The following is an 18,371-nucleotide window of genomic DNA, read 5'->3' on the forward strand; positions in this document are numbered from 1 at the left end:
AATAGTGTCTCCTGTGGTGCATTTCATCTGAGGACTGAGGTGGGTTTCAGGTGCAAAGGCAAAATGGGGGGGTGAGTTTAGGTAGTTTAGCCAAGATTTAGCCAGTGTCCGAGGGTGGGATTGGAACCGTAGATGAAAAGGAAAAGGCGTTCCGGGCGAGCGCCTTCACCGCTCGGCCACGGGGGATGGGGGGGGGGGGGGAGGGGCGTGGCCGCCTCCCACCGCCTTTAAGAAGGCGGGGCCGCCATCTTGGGGAACGGCGGTGCTGGGGCGGCTCGGGCAGCGGTCTTGGTCGCTGCACCAGGGAGACGAGAACCGAGAAACAGCACCGCGGAGAGGGGAAAGGGGTAGAGGGGAACCGGCACCGGGAAGAGGGGAAAGGGGTGGAGGGGAACCGGGGAGAGGGGAATGGAGTAGAGGGGAACCGGCGAGACGGGGACCGGCGCAGCGTCGCTGAGCCCGGTCGAGAGGGAAGAGCGCAGAGCAGGGAGGGAGGGGCAGAAACGCCGCGGGCGCTCGGCCCCGGCAGGCAGCGCTCAGGCCCGGCAGGCAGCGCTCAGGCCCGGCAGGCAGCGCTCAGGCCCGGCGGTCGATTCCCTCGGCACCCCGACTCCCCATGGCCTCTCTCGGCAGCGCTCGGCAGGAGCTGCCAGGTTGGCGCTGGGCTCCGAACGGGAGGCACCTGCAGCCGCAGCTTCTGAGAAATGCCGAAGTGTGGGAGGCTGAATGAAGCTCGCTGCTGGAACCAGCCAGGAGCTTCCCTGGGATTTTAGCTAATAAACACGGGGACTATTATTTCAACATGGAACAGACTGGGCATATATTATTAGATAGAAGAAAATGACTTCTTCGAAGAGGTTTTCTCCTGGGCGAATCAGCCGCTCGGCAGGAATTGCTCTTGGGAAATCACTTGGTGTTCCGCGAGAGCGCCCCGACAACCAGGAACGAGCCGGCCCTGCCATTCCAACCGGCCGCCTCCCCATTGGCTGCCCTGACCGCGCACCGCTCGCCCATTGGTCACGGCAAAGCTCTCGTCACCTCCCCACTGGCTGCCGTGACTGAGCACCGCTCGCCCATTGGTCACAGCAAGGCTTGCACCGCCTCCCTTTCGGCAGCACCGAAGCCCCACTGGCTGCTGTCTCTGTCAATCCCGCAAGGTCCCCAAAGGGTGCCCTGCGTAAAGCCTGATAGAAAATGAGAAATAAAAAAAATAGTAAGATGAAAAATGAAATAAAATAGGAAAACAAAAGGAATAGAAAAAACAAAAATAAAAGAAAAAATAACAGAAAAAATAATTCTACTAAAAATATAAAAAAAGTAGAAACCAAAACCGGAAAAAAACCCAATAAAATAAAAAATAAAAAGTAAAAAGAAACATGAATTAAAAAAAACCCTAAAAACCATACAAGAAATAAAAATAAAAGGGAAAAAAAAAATTGAAATTTTAAAAGATTATAAATAAATTAAAAACAAAAAAAAGAAATAAAAATTTAAAAATGTAAAAAAATAAAGAAAAAAAGACAATAAACCAGAAAACATAAAAATACAAAGCAAAATTATTAGAAAATAAAAAACAGACGAAGAAACGCAACTAAAACTGAGCAAGGTCGTTCCTGGGGCCGTGTTCCGCCTCTCCCGGCGGGGCCGAAATTGCTACCGCAGCCGCCGCGCGAGCCGTACTCCGCCTGCGCGCTGACTCGCGCCTGACACCCGCTGTGTGAGTGAAGATTGCACTATTAAAAAAAAAAAAAAGAGCGCATGCGCAGTTGTTCGAACGAAGCCGGTCATGCTCGAATAAGCCGGGGGGGGGCTGCCAAGGTGGCGGGGCCAGCGCATGCGCAGTCGTTGACAAGACGCCAACGATCACATGGCAATTAAGGGCGGTGAAAAGAGGGATCGGCGACGCATGCGCAGTGGCTCTCCTGCCGGTGCAGCGCTCCCTCCTCGAGTTAAGGGCCGGTTCCGGCGGCACGGCGGGACTCGCGGTCTCCCGTCTCTCCCAGGAGGGTGTGTGGGGGGGAATAACATGAAGATTTTTAGGGGCGAAAGCGCAGAAATTAGCGAGGGAGGATAATTTGGGTAAACTCGGTCGCCGGAATTCGAGAGCGACCGGAAGTCCTCCAAAGCTCCCGGCCCGAAAGTTCGCCGAGCCCACAGTAAAGATGGCACCGCCAGGACCGGAACTTTGCCGAGCCCACACTAAAAATGGCAGCGGCGGCCCGGAAGCCCGCCAAGCCCACAGTAAAGATGGCGCCGCCAGGACCGGAACTTAGCCGAGACCACACTAAAGATGGCGGCCCCGGTCCGGAAGTTCGCCCCAGGCCACACTCAAGATGGCGCCACCAGGACCGCAACTTAGCCGAGAGTACACTCAAGATGGCGGCTAGAGGACCCCTTGCCTCAGAGAGGCGTCTATCCTGTTGCCTGACCTCCGCCGCGACCCGGACCCCCGCCCGCGCCCGCAGCGCCGTCTCGCCGCGCCGCTTCCCGCTGTGGGGACAGGGCGGGGCGCTCGGCGGCGCCGGGCGCGGGCGGCACGGTCGTGGGCGGCGGCAGGCACCGGCGAGGGCAGCCCCCTCTCGGCGCCGCGGCGCGCGCCGGATGCGCGAGGACCCCCCCCAGGCGCGGCCCCGCCCCGTTCCGCTCCGCTCCGCTCCCGCTCCCGCTCCCGCCCCGCTCGGTCCCGCCGTGCCCTGGAGATGCTCTCGGGGCTGCGCCGCCGCTTCTTCCCCCCGGAAGCGACCCACGGCGGCAGATCCGACCGAGATCGTCCCCGGGGTAAGCGGCGGGGGCGCGGCGGGGGCGCGGCCGCTCTTCGGCCTCTCCCGCGGCCAGCGGGGACCGCGGGCAGGGGAAGCGACAGGCAAGTTTCTCGCCTCTGCGGAGAAACTTGCACCTGCGTGCCGCCGCAGGGCCGGGTTCGGGTGTGCCCTGGCATTGCACGCACCCCCCCCCCCGCGGGGCGGGGTCTGCGCTGCCTCGGGGACCCTGTCTGTGCTGCCGGGAGAGAGAAATCCTTTGGGAAGCCGGGGTGGAAACAGCAACTCTGTGAATTGCTCAGCTTTTCCTAGGCGAGGGCGGGTTTTAGAGAAGAAAGGCCCGTCCTCGCGAAAGGCGCCGCGGGTCTCGCCAAGGGCGGGGGGGGGGCGCGCGGCCGCAGTGGCGCGCGCGGCTGCAGTGCCGCTCCCGGCCGTGTCCGCCAGGCGGCGACTGTGAGGCAGGGCCCGGCGCTCGGGGCGGGCTCGCAAGCGGCGCCCGGGGGAAAGCGGCAGTGGTTTGGCCCTGCCGGGCTTCTCCGAGCTTAAAGCCGGAGTCGGAGGCGTCGAGGGAGCGTGTCCCTGCTGAGTTCAGCGGGCGTTCGGTGAATTTGCCGGGGGCAATCTAGTCAGAAGAGGCCCCCGTGCTTCACTAATTTTCCCTTTTTGTCCTTCGGGGTGACTTCTTACCAGGGATGTTATTCTTGACCCCCCGGGGCAAAGGGAGGTGTTCACCTGGGCAGCGTCAGGAGCCACCCTAACTGAGGCCCTGGCAGGTGAGTGCTTTTTGTGCGACTGGACGGCGAAGCCGTCCGTGGGAATGACCTGGCTGTTGGTCAGTGCAGTCCTAATTCAAGTGGCTCTTACTCCGTGTTCCCAGGCTCCCTCTTTTCCTTCGCTCGCCGTGGCCGTGCCGGACGCCTCTGGCAGGACTGACCCCGTGGCTTTAAGGTCCGGCGTGCCGTGTGCCTGCGGGTAAGAAAAGCTGGGAGTGCAGTCCCTCCGCTTTGATTGCTGTGTCTCCTTGGCAGTGATTTGGGAGGGGAATCCCAGAGCGATTTGCTTTGAAGGGGACCTTCAAAGGCCACCCTGTCTTCCGTGGGCAGGGACACCTTCCACTGTCCCCGATTGCTCCCAGTCCCGTCCAGCCTGGCCTGGAACGCTTCCGGGGATGGGGCAGGCTCAGCTTCCCTGTGCAGCGTGCTCCGATATTTCTCCACTGGCATCAGGAAAAGTCTTGTCAGCGTGTTTTGTTGGACGATGGTAAGCGGGACCTGGGGTGAAAATGACATTCTGTTAGGTGCAGAGGGAAATAATTCTCCTTTGAAGTCCAATGTAATTCAGTTTTGCACGAGTCTCGTCTGCCTTATGCTCGAATTGCTTTCTATTCTAGGCAGTTGTTTTAAATTCAACTTTTATTTTGTGTCTCCCCCCCCGCCCCCCCAGTATCCTGTACGAGACAAAGCTGCCTTTCCTCGTGGGAATGGACTGGCCGGGCTTTGGCAATCCGGCCCCTCGAAAGACTGAAGTGACCTCTTCCAACAGGGGAAGGCTCTCTGGCGAGCGGGGCCAGGAAGAACTGGAGTTTGTGGAGAACAAAAGCTGGAAGCGTGCCCCTGAAAATCCCCCCCCACTGCTGTCGGTCAGTGGGCTGACTGGCACGGCCCGGTGGCCTTGGCCAGGAGCGGTCCTGCGGGAAGCGCCTTTGCCCGGGCTGTCCTTTGAATTTCCACTGGGTGCTTGGCAGAGCCCCTCTGGGGGAGCCCCAGTGCCCGGCAGGAGCGGAGCGGGCTCCCAGGGAGGGGTTCACCTGCTCAGCCTCAGGAACCGTCCCACCTGAGGCCTGGCTGGGGGCTTTTTGGCCGCCTGGCCGGCGAAGCTGTCTGTGGGAACGACCTGGCCATGGCTCAGGGTGCTCCTAAGGACAGGGGCTTGAAAAAGTGTCCTAATTCAAGTGGGGCAGTTTGGGGTCATTTTTTGGGGTGATTTGGGTCAGTTTTGGGGTCAGTTTTTGGGGAGATTTGAATCATTTTCTTGCCTTTTTTTGGGGTGATTTGGGTCAATATGGGGTCATTTTTAGGGTGATTTGTGTGAGTTTCTGGTCATTTTTTTGGAGGAGATTTGGGGCAGTTTGCGGACATTTTTTGAGGAGATCTGGGTCAGTTTCTGGTCATTTTTTTGGAGGAGATTTGGGGCAGTTTCTGGTCATTTTTTATGGTGATTTGGGTCAGTTTCTGGTCATTTTTTTGGGGTGATTCGAGTCAGTTTCTGGTCATTTTTTGGGGAGATTTTGGTGAGTTCTGGGTCCTTTTTTTGTGGAGATTTGGGTGAGTTTCTGGTCATTTTTTGGGGTGATTTGTGTGAGTTTCTGGTCATTTTTTGGGGGAGATTTGGGTCATTTTAGGGTCAGTTTTTGGGGAGATTTGTGTCAATTTCTGGTCATTTTTTGGGGAGATTTGGGGCAGTTTCTGGTCATTTTTTGAGGTGATTTGGGTCAGTTTCTGGTCATTTTTTGGGGAGATTTGGGTGAATTTCTGGTCATTTTTGGGGAGATTTTGGTGAGTTCTGGGTCATTTTTTGGGGAGATTTTTGGTGAATTTTGGGTCATTTTTTGGGGTGATTTGAGTCAGTTTCTGGTCATTTTTTGAGGTTCTTTGGGTCAGTTGCTGATCATTTTTGGGGAGATTTGGGTGAGTTTTGGGTTGTTTTTTGGGGAGATTTTGGTGAGTTTTGTGTGATTTTTTTGGGGGTGATTTCGGTGAGTTTGGTCATTTTTGGGGGAGATTTGGGTCAGTTTTGGATCATGTTTTGGAGAGATTTGGGTGAGTTCTGGGTCTTATGGGGTGATCTGTTAGAGTTTCTGGTCATTTTTTGGGGAGATTTGGGTCAGTTTCTGGTCCTTTTCTTGGGTGATTTGGGTGAGTTCTGGGTCATTTTCTTGGGTAATTTTGGGTCAGTTTCTGGTCACTTTTTGGGGAGATTTGGCTCAGTTTCTGGTCACTTTTTGGGGAGATTTGGGTCAGTTTCTGGTCACTTTTTGGGGAGATTTGGCTCAGTTTCTGGTCATTTCTTGGGATGATTTCTGTGAGTTTTGGGTAATTTTTTGGGGAGCTTTCTGTGGGGTTCTGGTCATTTTTGTGTCGGTTTCTGGTCATTTTTTTGTGGTGATTTGGTTGAGTTTCTGGTCTTTTTTTGAGTCAGTTTTTGAGGCATTTTTTGAGGTGATTTGGCTGAGGTTGTGGTCCTTTTTGGGGAAGATTTGGGTGAATTTGGGGGCATTTTTTTAGGTAACTGGGATCAGTTTCTGATCCTTTTTTGGGGATAGTTGGGACAATTTTGGGTCATTTTTTGGGGTGATTTGGGAGAGTTTCTGGTCCTTTTTTGGGGTGATTTGTGTCAGTTTGGGGTCACTTTTTGGGGAGATTTGGTTGAGTTTTTGGTTCTTTTTTGAGGAGATTTGAGTCAGTTTTTGAGGCATTTTTGCGGGTTATTTGAGTCAGTTTCTGGTCCTTTTTTGGGGAGATTTGGGTGAGTTTCTGGTCATTTTTTGGGGTGACGTGGGTCAGTTTCTGGTCATTTTGGGGGGAGATTTTGGTCCGTTTTTGGGTCAATTTTTGGGCACATTTGAATCAGTTTCTTGCCTTTTTTTTGCCGTGATTTGGGTCAGTATGGGGTCATTTTTGGGGTGATTTGTGTGAGTTTCTGGCCATTTTTTGGGGTCAATTTGGGGAGATTTGGGTCAATTTGCGGTCATTTTTTGGGGAGATCTGGGTCAGTTTCTGGTCATTTTTTTGGGTGATTTGGGTGAGTTTTAGGTCAGTTTTTGGGGTGATTTGGGTCAATTTCTGGCCATTTGTCGAGGAGATGTGGGGCACTTTCTGGTCATTTTTTAAGGTGATTTGGGTCAGTTTCTGGACATTTTTTTGGGGTGATTTGAGTCAGTTTCTGGTCATTTTTTTGGGGAGATTTTGGTGAGTTTTGGGTCATTTTTTGGGGAGATTTTGGTGAGTTCTGGGTCATTTTTTGGGGGAGATTTTGGTGAGTTCTGCGTCCTTTTTTGGGGAGATTTCGGTGAGTTCTGGGTCATTTTTTGGGGATATTTGGGTCAGTTTGTGGTCATTTTTGGTTGAGGCTTGTGTCAGTTTCTGGTCAATTTTTGAGGTGATTTTGGTCAGTTTTTGGTCATTTTTTGGTCATTGGTGTCAATTTCTGGCCATTTGTCAAGGAGATGTGGGGCAGTTTCTGGTCATTTTTTAAGGTGATTTGGGTCACTTTCTGGTCATTTTTTGGGGAGATTTTGGTGAGTTCTGGGTCATTTTTTGGGGAGATTTTGGTGAGTTCTGGGTCATTTTTTGGGGAGATTTTGGTGAGTTCTGGGTCATTTTTTGGGGAGATTTTGGTGAGTTCTGGGTCATTTTTTGGGGAGGTTTGAGTCAGTTTTGGACCGTTTTCTGGGGAGATTTGGGTGAGTTTGGGGTCACTTTTGGGGGATATTTGGGTCAGTTTGTGGTCATTTTTGGTTGAGGCTTGTGTCAGTTTCTGGTCAATTTTTGAGGTGATTTTGGTCAGTTTTTGGGGCATTTTTTAGGGAGATCTGTGTGAGTTTCTGGTCATTTTTTAGGGTGATTTGGGTCAGTTTCTGGTCACTTTTTGGGGTGATTTGGGTGAGTTTCTGGTCATTTTTGGGGGAGATTTTGGTCAGGTTTTGGGTCAGTTTTTGGGCAGATTTCAATCAGTTTCTGGCCATTTTTTGGGGTGATTTGGGTCAATTTGCGGTCATTTTTTGGGGAGATCTGGGTCAGTTTCTGGTCATTTTTTGGGCGATTTGGCTGAGTTTTAGGTCAGTTTTTGGGGTGATTTGTGTCAATTTCTGGCCATTTGTTGAGGAGATGTGGGGCACTTTCTGGTCATTTTTTTAGGTGATTTGGGTCAGTTTCTGGTCATTTTTTTGGGGTGATTTGAGTCAGTTTCTGGTCATTTTTTGGGGAGATTTTGGTGAGTTCTGCGTCCTTTTTTGGGGAGATTTCGGTGAGTTCTGGGTCATTTTCTGGGGATATTTGGGTCAGTTTGTGGTCATTTTTGGTTGAGGCTTGTGTCAGTTTCTGGTCAATTTTTGAGGTGATTTTGGTCAGTTTTTGGGGCATTTTTTTAGGGAGATCTGTGTGAGTTTCTGGTCATTTTTTAGGGTGATTTGTGTGAGTTTCTGGTCCTTTTTTGAGGAGATTTGAGGCAGTTTTGGGTCATTTTTTTGGGTGATTTGGGTAAGGTTTTGGGTCATTTTTTGGGGTGATTTGGGAGAGCTTCTGGTCCTTTTTTGGAGTGATTTGGGTCAGTTTGGGGTCATTTTTTTAGGTAATTTGGATGAGTTTCTGGTCATTTTTTGGGGTGATTTGTGTGAGTTTCTGGTCATTTTTTGGGGGAGATTTGGGTCATTTTAGGGTCAGTTTTTGGGGAGATTTGTGTCAATTTCTGGTCATTTTTTGGGGAGATTTGGGGCAGTTTCTGGTCATTTTTCGAGGTGATTTGGGTCAGTTTCTGGTCATTTTTTGGGGAGATTTGGGTGAATTTCTGGTCATTTTTGGGGAGATTTTGGTGAGTTCTGGGTCATTTTTTGGGGAGATTTTTGGTGAATTTTGGGTCATTTTTTGGGGTGATTTGAGTCAGTTTCTGGTCATTTTTTGAGGTTCTTTGGGTCAGTTGCTGATCATTTTTGGGGAGATTTGGGTCATTTTAGGGTCAGTTTTTGGGGAGATTTGTGTCAATTTCTGGTCATTTTTTGGGGAGATTTGGGGCAGTTTCTGGTCATTTTTCGAGGTGATTTGGGTCAGTTTCTGGTCATTTTTTGGGGAGATTTGGGTGAATTTCTGGTCATTGTTGGGGAGATTTTGGTGAGTTCTGGGTCATTTTTTGGGGAGATTTTTGGTGAATTTTGGGTCATTTTTTGGGGTGATTTGAGTCAGTTTCTGGTCATTTTTCGGGGTGATTTGAGTCAGTTTCTGGTCATTTTTTGAGGTTCTTTGGGTCAGTTGCTGATCATTTTTGGGGAGATTTGGGTGAGTTTTGGGTTGTTTTTTGGGGAGATTTTGGTGAGTTTTGTGTGATTTTTTTGGGGGTGATTTCGGTGAGTTTGGTCATTTTTGGGGGAGATTTGGGTCAGTTTTGGATCATGTTTTGGAGAGATTTGGGTGAGTTCTGGGTCTTTTTATGGGGTGATCTGTTAGAGTTTCTGGTCATTTTTTGGGGAGATTTGGGTCAGTTTCTGGTCCTTTTCTTGGGTGATTTGGGTGAGTTCTGGGTCATTTTCTTGGGTAATTTTGGGTCAGTTTCTGGTCACTTTTTGGGGAGATTTGGGTCAGTTTCTGGTCACTTTTTGGGGAGATTTGGGTCAGTTTCTGGTCATTTCTTGGGATGATTTCTGTGAGTTTTGGGTAATTTTTTGGGGAGCTTTCTGTGGGGTTCTGGTCATTTTTGTGTCGGTTTCTGGTCATTTTTTTGTGGTGATTTGGTTGAGTTTCTGGTCTTTTTTTGAGTCAGTTTTTGAGGCATTTTTTGGGGTGATTTGGCTGAGGTTGTGGTCCTTTTTGGGGAAGATTTGGGTGAATTTGGGGGCATTTTTTTAGGTAATTGGGATCAGTTTCTGATCCTTTTTTGGGGATAGTTGGGACAATTTTGGGTCATTTTTTGGGGTGATTTGGGAGAGTTTCTGGTCCTTTTTTGGGGTGATTTGTGTCAGTTTGGGGTCACTTTTTGGGGAGATTTGGTTGAGTTTTTGGTTCTTTTTTGAGGAGATTTGAGTCAGTTTTTGAGGCATTTTTGCGGGTTATTTGAGTCAGTTTCTGGTCCTTTTTTGGGGAGATTTGGGTGAGTTTCTGGTCATTTTTTGGGGTGACGTGGGTCAGTTTCTGGTCATTTTGGGGGGAGATTTTGGTCCGTTTTTGGGTCAATTTTTGGGCACATTTGAGTCAGTTTCTTGCCTTTTTTTTGCCGTGATTTGGGTCAGTATGGGGTCATTTTTGGGGTGATTTGTGTGAGTTTCTGGCCATTTTTTGGGGTCAATTTGGGGAGATTTGGGTCAATTTGCGGTCATTTTTTGGGGAGATCTGGGTCAGTTTCTGGTCATTTTTTTGGGTGATTTGGGTGAGTTTTAGGTCAGTTTTTGGGGTGATTTGGGTCAATTTCTGGCCATTTGTCGAGGAGATGTGGGGCACTTTCTGGTCATTTTTTAAGGTGATTTGGGTCAGTTTCTGGACATTTTTTTGGGGTGATTTGAGTCAGTTTCTGGTCATTTTTTTGGGGAGATTTTGGTGAGTTTTGGGTCATTTTTTGGGGAGATTTTGGTGAGTTCTGGGTCATTTTTTGGGGGAGATTTTGGTGAGTTCTGCGTCCTTTTTTGGGGAGATTTCGGTGAGTTCTGGGTCATTTTTTGGGGATATTTGGGTCAGTTTGTGGTCATTTTTGGTTGAGGCTTGTGTCAGTTTCTGGTCAATTTTTGAGGTGATTTTGGTCAGTTTTTGGTCATTTTTTGGTCATTGGTGTCAATTTCTGGCCATTTGTCAAGGAGATGTGGGGCAGTTTCTGGTCATTTTTTAAGGTGATTTGGGTCACTTTCTGGTCATTTTTTGGGGAGATTTTGGTGAGTTCTGGGTCATTTTTTGGGGAGATTTTGGTGAGTTCTGGGTCATTTTTTGGGGAGGTTTGAGTCAGTTTTGGACCGTTTTCTGGGGAGATTTGGGTGAGTTTGGGGTCACTTTTGGGGGATATTTGGGTCAGTTTGTGGTCATTTTTTGTTGAGGTTTGTGTCAGTTTCTGGTCAATTTTTGAGGTGATTTTGGTCAGTTTTTGGGGCATTTTTTAGGGAGATCTGTGTGAGTTTCTGGTCATTTTTTAGGGTGATTTGGGTCAGTTTCTGGTCACTTTTTGGGGTGATTTGGGTGAGTTTCTGGTCATTTTTGGGGGAGATTTTGGTCAGGTTTTGGGTCAGTTTTTGGGCAGATTTCAATCAGTTTCTGGCCATTTTTTGGGGTGATTTGGGTCAATTTGCGGTCATTTTTTGGGGAGATCTGGGTCAGTTTCTGGTCATTTTTTGGGCGATTTGGCTGAGTTTTAGGTCAGTTTTTGGGGTGATTTGTGTCAATTTCTGGCCATTTGTTGAGGAGATGTGGGGCACTTTCTGGTCATTTTTTTAGGTGATTTGGGTCAGTTTCTGGTCATTTTTTTGGGGTGATTTGAGTCAGTTTCTGGTCATTTTTTGGGGAGATTTTGGTGAGTTCTGCGTCCTTTTTTGGGGAGATTTCGGTGAGTTCTGGGTCATTTTCTGGGGATATTTGGGTCAGTTTGTGGTCATTTTTTGTTGAGGCTTGTGTCAGTTTCTGGTCAATTTTTGAGGTGATTTTGGTCAGTTTTTGGGGCATTTTTTTAGGGAGATCTGTGTGAGTTTCTGGTCATTTTTTAGGGTGATTTGTGTGAGTTTCTGGTCCTTTTTTGAGGAGATTTGAGGCAGTTTTGGGTCATTTTTTTGGGTGATTTGGGTAAGGTTTTGGGTCATTTTTTGGGGTGATTTGGGAGAGCTTCTGGTCCTTTTTTGGGGTGATTTGGGTCAGTTTGGGGTCATTTTTTTAGGTAATTTGGATGAGTTTCTGGTCATTTTTTGGGGTGATTTTGTTCAGTTTGGGGTCATTTTTTGGGGAGATTTTTGGTGAATTTTGGGTCATTTTTTGGGGTGATTTGAGTCAGTTTCTGGTCATTTTTCGGGGTGATTTGAGTCAGTTTCTGGTCATTTTTTGAGGTTCTTTGGGTCAGTTGCTGATCATTTTTGGGGAGATTTGGGTGAGTTTTGGGTTATTTTTTGGGGAGATTTTGGTGAGTTTTGTGTGATTTTTTTGGGGGTGATTTCGGTGAGTTTGGTCATTTTTGGGGGAGATTTGGGTCAGTTTTGGATCATGTTTTGGAGAGATTTGGGTGAGTTCTGGGTCTTTTTATGGGGTGATCTGTTAGAGTTTCTGGTCATTTTTTGGGGAGATTTGGGTGAATTTCTGGTCCTATTCTTGGGTGATTTGGGTGAGTTCTGGGTCATTTTCTTGGGTCATTTTGGGTCAGTTTCTGGTCACTTTTTGGGGAGATTTGGCTCAGTTTCTGGTCATTTCTTGGGATGATTTCTGTGAGTTTTGGGTAATTTTTTGGGGAGCTTTCTGTGAGTTTCTGGTCATTTTTTGGGGTGATTTTGTGTCGGTTTCTGGTCATTTTTTTGTGGTGATTTGGTTGAGTTTCTGGTCTTTTTTTGAGTCAGTTTTTGAGGCATTTTTTGGGGTGATTTGGCTGAGGTTGTGGTCCTTTTTGGGGAAGATTTGGGTGAATTTGGGGGCATTTTTTTTGGTAATTGGGATCAGTTTCTGATCCTTTTTTGGGGATAGTTGGGACAATTTTGGGTCATTTTTTGGGGTGATTTGGGTGAGTTTCTGGTCCTTTTTTGGGGAGATCTGGGTCAGTTTCTGGTCTTTTTTTGGGTGATTTGGGTGAGTTTTAGGTCAGTTTTTGGGGTGATTTGTGTCAATTTCTGGCCATTTGTCAAGGAGATGTGGGGCAGTTTCTGGTCATTTTTTAAGGTGATTTGGGTCACTTTCTGGTCATTTTTTGGGGAGATTTTGGTGAGTTCTGGGTCATTTTTTGGGGAGATTTTGGTGAGTTCTGGGTCATTTTTTGGGGAGGTTTGAGTCAGTTTTGGACCGTTTTCTGGGGAGATTTGGGTGAGTTTGGGGTCACTTTTGGGGGATATTTGGGTCAGTTTGTGGTCATTTTTTGTTGAGGTTTGTGTCAGTTTCTGGTCAATTTTTGAGGTGATTTTGGTCAGTTTTTGGGGCATTTTTTAGGGAGATCTGTGTGAGTTTCTGGTCATTTTTTAGGGTGATTTGGGTCAGTTTCTGGTCACTTTTTGGGGTGATTTGGGTGAGTTTCTGGTCCGTTTTTGGGGAGATTTGGGTCAGTTTCTGGTCCTTTTTTGGGGTGATTTGGGTCAGTTTCTGGTCATTTTTGGGGGAGATTTTGGTCAGGTTTTGGGTCAGTTTTTGGGCAGATTTCAATCAGTTTCTGGCCATTTTTTGGGGTGATTTGGGTCAATTTGCGGTCATTTTTTGGGGAGATCTGGGTCAGTTTCTGGTCATTTTTTGGGCGATTTGGGTGAGTTTTAGGTCAGTTTTTGGGGTGATTTGTGTCAATTTCTGGCCATTTGTTGAGGAGATGTGGGGCACTTTCTGGTCATTTTTTTAGGTGATTTGGGTCAGTTTCTGGTCATTTTTTTGGGGTGATTTGAGTCAGTTTCTGGTCATTTTTTGGGGAGATTTTGGTGAGTTCTGCGTCCTTTTTTGGGGAGATTTCGGTGAGTTCTGGGTCATTTTCTGGGGATATTTGGGTCAGTTTGTGGTCATTTTTGGTTGAGGCTTGTGTCAGTTTCTGGTCAATTTTTGAGGTGATTTTGGTCAGTTTTTGGGGCATTTTTTTAGGGAGATCTGTGTGAGTTTCTGGTCATTTTTTAGGGTGATTTGTGTGAGTTTCTGGTCCTTTTTTGAGGAGATTTGAGGCAGTTTTGGGTCATTTTTTTGGGTGATTTGGGAGAGCTTCTGGTCCTTTTTTGGGGTGATTTGGGTCAGTTTGGGGTCATTTTTTTAGGTAATTTGGATGAGTTTCTGGTCATTTTTTGGGGTGATTTTGTTCGGTTTGGGGTCATTTTTTGGGGAGATTTTTGGTGAATTTTGGGTCATTTTTTGGGGTGATTTGAGTCAGTTTCTGGTCATTTTTCGGGGTGATTTGAGTCAGTTTCTGGTCATTTTTTGAGGTTCTTTGGGTCAGTTGCTGATCATTTTTGGGGAGATTTGGGTGAGTTTTGTGTGATTTTTTTGGGGGTGATTTCGGTGAATTTGGTCATTTTTGGGGGAGATTTGGGTCAGTTTTGGATCATGTTTTGGAGAGATTTGGGTGAGTTCTGGGTCTTTTTATGGGGTGATCTGTTAAGAGTTTCTGGTCATTTTTTGGGGAGATTTGGGTGAATTTCTGGTCCTATTCTTGGGTGATTTGGGTGAGTTCTGGGTCATTTTCTTGGGTCATTTTGGGTCAGTTTCTGGTCACTTTTTGGGGAGATTTGGCTCAGTTTCTGGTCATTTCTTGGGATGATTTCTGTGAGTTTTGGGTAATTTTTTGGGGAGCTTTCTGTGAGTTTCTGGTCATTTTTTGGGGTGATTTTGTGTCGGTTTCTGGTCATTTTTTTGTGGTGATTTGGTTGAGTTTCTGGTCTTTTTTTGAGTCAGTTTTTGAGGCATTTTTTGGGGTGATTTGGCTGAGGTTGTGGTCCTTTTTGGGGAAGATTTGGGTGAATTTGGGGGCATTTTTTTAGGTAATTGGGATCAGTTTCTGATCCTTTTTTGGGGATAGTTGGGACAATTTTGGGTCATTTTTTGGGGTGATGTGGGTGAGTTTCTGGTCCTTTTTTGGGGAGATCTGGGTCAGTTTCTGGTCTTTTTTTTGGGTGATTTGGGTGAGTTTTAGGTCAGTTTTTGGGGTGATTTGTGTCAATTTCTGGCCATTTGTCAAGGAGATGTGGGGCAGTTTCTGGTCATTTTTTAAGGTGATTTGGGTCACTTTCTGGTCATTTTTTGGGGAGATTTTGGTGAGTTCTGGGTCATTTTTTGGGGAGATTTTGGTGAGTTCTGGGTCATTTTTTGGGGAGGTTTGAGTCAGTTTTGGACCGTTTTCTGGGGAGATTTGGGTGAGTTTGGGGTCACTTTTGGGGGATATTTGGGTCAGTTTGTGGTCATTTTTTGTTGAGGTTTGTGTCAGTTTCTGGTCAATTTTTGAGGTGATTTTGGTCAGTTTTTGGGGCATTTTTTAGGGAGATCTGTGTGAGTTTCTGGTCATTTTTTAGGGTGATTTGGGTCAGTTTCTGGTCACTTTTTGGGGTGATTTGGGTGAGTTTCTGGTCATTTTTGGGGGAGATTTTGGTCAGGTTTTGGGTCAGTTTTTGGGCAGATTTCAATCAGTTTCTGGCCATTTTTTGGGGTGATTTGGGTCAATTTGCGGTCATTTTTTGGGGAGATCTGGGTCAGTTTCTGGTCTTTTTTTTGGGTGATTTGGGTGAGTTTTAGGTCAGTTTTTGGGGTGATTTGTGTCAATTTCTGGCCATTTGTCAAGGAGATGTGGGGCAGTTTCTGGTCATTTTTTAAGGTGATTTGGGTCACTTTCTGGTCATTTTTTGGGGAGATTTTGGTGAGTTCTGGGTCATTTTTTGGGGAGATTTTGGTGAGTTCTGGGTCATTTTTTGGGGAGGTTTGAGTCAGTTTTGGACCGTTTTCTGGGGAGATTTGGGTGAGTTTGGGGTCACTTTTGGGGGATATTTGGGTCAGTTTGTGGTCATTTTTTGTTGAGGTTTGTGTCAGTTTCTGGTCAATTTTTGAGGTGATTTTGGTCAGTTTTTGGGGCATTTTTTAGGGAGATCTGTGTGAGTTTCTGGTCATTTTTTAGGGTGATTTGGGTCAGTTTCTGGTCACTTTTTGGGGTGATTTGGGTGAGTTTCTGGTCCGTTTTTGGGGAGATTTGGGTCAGTTTCTGGTCCTTTTTTGGGGTGATTTGGGTCAGTTTCTGGTCATTTTTGGGGGAGATTTTGGTCAGGTTTTGGGTCAGTTTTTGGGCAGATTTCAATCAGTTTCTGTCCATTTTTTGGGGTGATTTGGGTCAATTTGCGGTCATTTTTTGGGGAGATCTGGGTCAGTTTCTGGTCATTTTTTGGGCGATTTGGCTGAGTTTTAGGTCAGTTTTTGGGGTGATTTGTGTCAATTTCTGGCCATTTGTTGAGGAGATGTGGGGCACTTTCTGGTCATTTTTTTAGGTGATTTGGGTCAGTTTCTGGTCATTTTTTTGGGGTGATTTGAGTCAGTTTCTGGTCATTTTTTGGGGAGATTTTGGTGAGTTCTGCGTCCTTTTTTGGGGAGATTTCAGTGAGTTCTGGGTCATTTTCTGGGGATATTTGGGTCAGTTTGTGGTCATTTTTGGTTGAGGCTTGTGTCAGTTTCTGGTCAATTTTTGAGGTGATTTTGGTCAGTTTTTGGGGCATTTTTTTAGGGAGATCTGTGTGAGTTTCTGGTCATTTTTTAGGGTGATTTGTGTGAGTTTCTGGTCCTTTTTTGAGGAGATTTGAGGCAGTTTTGGGTCATTTTTTTGGGTGATTTGGGAGAGCTTCTGGTCCATTTTTGGGGTGATTTGGGTCAGTATGGGGTCATTTTTTTAGGTAATTTGGATGAGTTTCTGGTCATTTTTTGGGGTGATTTTGTTCGGTTTGGGGTCATTTTTTGGGGAGATTTTTGGTGAATTTTGGGTCATTTTTTGGGGTGATTTGAGTCAGTTTCTGGTCATTTTTCGGGGTGATTTGAGTCAGTTTCTGGTCATTTTTTGAGGTTCTTTGGGTCAGTTGCTGATCATTTTTGGGGAGATTTGGGTGAGTTTTGTGTGATTTTTTTGGGGGTGATTTCGGTGAGTTTGGTCATTTTTGGGGGAGATTTGGGTCAGTTTTGGATCATGTTTTGGAGAGATTTGGGTGAGTTCTGGGTCTTTTTATGGGGTGATCTGTTAGAGTTTCTGGTCATTTTTTGGGGAGATTTGGGTGAATTTCTGGTCCTATTCTTGGGTGATTTGGGTGAGTTCTGGGTCATTTTCTTGGGTCATTTTGGGTCAGTTTCTGGTCACTTTTTGGGGAGATTTGGGTCAGTTTCTGGTCATTTCTTGGGATGATTTCTGTGAGTTTTGGGTAATTTTTTGGGGAGCTTTCTGTGAGTTTCTGGTCATTTTTGGGGTGATTTGTGTCGGTTTCTGGTCATTTTTTTGTGGTGATTTGGTTGAGTTTCTGGTCTTTTTTTGAGTCAGTTTTTGGGGCATTTTTTGGGGTGATTTGACTGAGGTTGTGGTCCTTTTTGGGGAAGATTTGGGTGAATTTGGGGGCATTTTTTTAGGTAATTGGGATCAGTTTCTGATCCTTTTTTGGGGATAGTTGGGACAATTTTGGGTCATTTTTTGGGGTGATTTGGGAGAGTTTCTGGTCCTTTTTTGGGGAGATTTGGGTGAGTTTCTGGTCCTTTTTTGGGGAGATCTGGGTCAGTTTCTGGTCTTTTTTTTGGGTGATTTGGGTGAGTTTTAGGTCAGTTTTTGGGGTGATTTGTGTCAATTTCTGGCCATTTGTCAAGGAGATGTGGGGCAGTTTCTGGTCATTTTTTAAGGTGATTTGGGTCACTTTCTGGTCATTTTTTGGGGAGATTTTGGTGAGTTCTGGGTCATTTTTTGGGGAGATTTTGATGAGTTCTGGGTCATTTTTTGGGGAGATTTTGGTGAGTTCTGGGTCATTTTTTGGGGAGGTTTGAGTCAGTTTTGGACCGTTTTCTGGGGAGATTTGGGTGAGTTTGGGGTCACTTTTGGGGGATATTTGGGTCAGTTTGTGGTCATTTTTTGTTGAGGTTTGTGTCAGTTTCTGGTCAATTTTTGAGGTGATTTTGGTCAGTTTTTGGGGCATTTTTTAGGGAGATCTGTGTGAGTTTCTGGTCATTTTTTAGGGTGATTTGGGTCAGTTTCTGGTCACTTTTTGGGGTGATTTGGGTGAGTTTCTGGTCCGTTTTTGGGGAGATTTGGGTCAGTTTCTGGTCCTTTTTTGGGGTGATTTGGGTCAGTTTCTGGTCCTTTTTGGGGGAGATTTTGGTCAGGTTTTGGGTCAGTTTTTGGGCAGATTTCAATCAGTTTCTGGCCATTTTTTGGGGTGATTTGGGTCAATTTGCGGTCATTTTTTGGGGAGATCTGGGTCAGTTTCTGGTCATTTTTTGGGCGATTTGGGTGAGTTTTAGGTCAGTTTTTGGGGTGATTTGTGTCAATTTCTGGCCATTTGTTGAGGAGATGTGGGGCACTTTCTGGTCATTTTTTTAGGTGATTTGGGTCAGTTTCTGGTCATTTTTTTGGGGTGATTTGAGTCAGTTTCTGGTCATTTTTTGGCGAGATTTCGGTGAGTTCTGGGTCATTTTCTGGGGATATTTGGGTCAGTTTGTGGTCATTTTTGGTTGAGGCTTGTGTCAGTTTCTGGTCAATTTTTGAGGTGATTTTGGTCAGTTTTTGGGGCATTTTTTTAGGGAGATCTGTGTGAGTTTCTGGTCATTTTTTAGGGTGATTTGTGTGAGTTTCTGGTCCTTTTTTGAGGAGATTTGAGGCAGTTTTGGGTCATTTTTTTGGGTGATTTGGGTAAGGTTTTGGGTCATTTTTTGGGGTGATTTGGGAGAGCTTCTGGTCCATTTTTGGGGTGATTTGGGTCAGTTTGGGGTCATTTTTTTAGGTAATTTGGATGAGTTTCTGGTCATTTTTTGGGGTGATTTTGTTCGGTTTGGGGTCATTTTTTGGGGAGATTTTTGGTGAATTTTGGGTCATTTTTTGGGGTGATTTGAGTCAGTTTCTGGTCATTTTTCGGGGTGATTTGAGTCAGTTTCTGGTCATTTTTTGAGGTTCTTTGGGTCAGTTGCTGATCATTTTTGGGGAGATTTTGGTGAGTTTTGTGTGATTTTTTTGGGGGTGATTTCGGTGAGTTTGGTCATTTTTGGGGGAGAT

Source organism: Chiroxiphia lanceolata, chromosome 5, assembly GCF_009829145.1.
Source record: "Chiroxiphia lanceolata isolate bChiLan1 chromosome 5, bChiLan1.pri, whole genome shotgun sequence".
Taxonomy (NCBI): domain Eukaryota; kingdom Metazoa; phylum Chordata; class Aves; order Passeriformes; family Pipridae; genus Chiroxiphia; species Chiroxiphia lanceolata.